The 1,516-nt window shown below is 39.1% G+C and overlaps 1 pseudogene; it reads left to right on the forward strand.

Annotated features, from left to right (window-relative positions):
* The first annotated feature begins 260 nt into the window (after window positions 1-260).
* Window positions 261-795, forward strand: LOC102115000 (large ribosomal subunit protein uL23 pseudogene; annotated as a pseudogene).
* Window positions 796-1,516: the final 721 nt, after the last annotated feature.

A 1,516-nucleotide genomic window follows, 5' to 3' on the forward strand; every position in this document is an offset into this window, starting at 1 on the left:
GAATCAAATGCATATACAGATGATAAAAATCATGTGCACGTTCCTGCAATAGTTCCTGCATCAAATAGTACTTAATAAATACTTTATTTCCTCTTTTCTTTCCAATTCATTATGACACATCCTTTTATTCTCTAATTATTTATTTAGCTACTCAGTCATGTATTTTTAAACTTACTGAGTTTAATTTTCTTATTAGTTTCTTTATCTAAAACTTTGAACAATAAAATTTGAATTAATTATGTGCTTAAATAAATGGTATTGCCTTTTTCACAAGATGGCGCCGAAAGCGAAGAAGGAAGCTCCTGCCCCTCCTAAAGCCGAAGCCAAAGCGAAGGCTTTAAAGGCCAAGAAGGCAGTGTTGAAAGGTGTCCACAGCCACAAAAAAAAGAAGATCCGCACGTCACCCACCTTCCGGCGGCCCAAGACACTGCGACCCCGGAGGCAGCCCAAATATCCTGGGAAGAGCGCCCCCACGAGAAACAAGCTTGACCACTATGCTATCATCAAGTTTCCGCTGACTACTGAGTCTGCCATGAAGAAGATAGAAGACAACAACACACTTGTGTTCATTGTGGATGTTAAAGCCAACAAGCACCAGATTAAACAGGCTGTGAAGAAGCTCTATGACATTGATGTGGCCAAGGTCAACACCCTGATTCGGCCTGATGGAGAGAAAAAGGCGTATGTTCGACTGGCTCCTGATTACGACGCTTTGGATGTTGCCAACAAAATTGGGATCATCTAAACTGAGTCCAGCTGCCTAATTCTAAATATATATATATATATATATATCTTTTCAACATATACATGCCTCTCTGTCAATTTCTGGTTGGGCTGGGAGGCCACACACAGTACACTGACATAACAGGGCTTGGGCAAGACTCCTGTTCTACTCATCCTTTTGAAATATTCACCCTGCCACTCTACCATCATGTGTGAACACTCCAGAGATCTTTGTGACTAGAGTTAGTGTCCTAGGAAAACCGGAACTCAGAACTTGCCTCCATGGTTGAGGGTAACAAGAAGCAGTACAAGAACCCCTTCTTTTATCCCTGGAAGAGGCTGTGTATGAAACCAATGCCCGGGGTTTGAAGGGCATTAGCATCCATTTCAGGGGAGTGTGGATTGGCTGGCTTTCTGATAGCATTTTGTCCTCACACACCCATCTACTACGTCCAACCGGTCTGTCTGCTTCTCTCACCCCTTGCCCAATAAAGGACAAGGACTTCAGGAAAAAAATAAAAAATAAATAAATAAATAAATAAATAAATAAATGGTATTGAGATAGTATGCCTAGTTTTACTGCGTGGATATACATGATGTATTCTCACTTATTTTACCATATATTTTGACCTTCTTTTACCCGTTATTCTGATTTATTTTTTATAATCATATTGAAGTGTATGTACTTCTCTAAGCTATCACAAAATCTTTAAGATATAAGATAGAGTATAAATAAATAACATACATATTCCCTTCATTCTAATACTTGATGAATTCTCCAATTTAATGCATA

This window comes from Macaca fascicularis, chromosome 5 (assembly GCF_037993035.2).
Source record: "Macaca fascicularis isolate 582-1 chromosome 5, T2T-MFA8v1.1".
Taxonomy (NCBI): domain Eukaryota; kingdom Metazoa; phylum Chordata; class Mammalia; order Primates; family Cercopithecidae; genus Macaca; species Macaca fascicularis.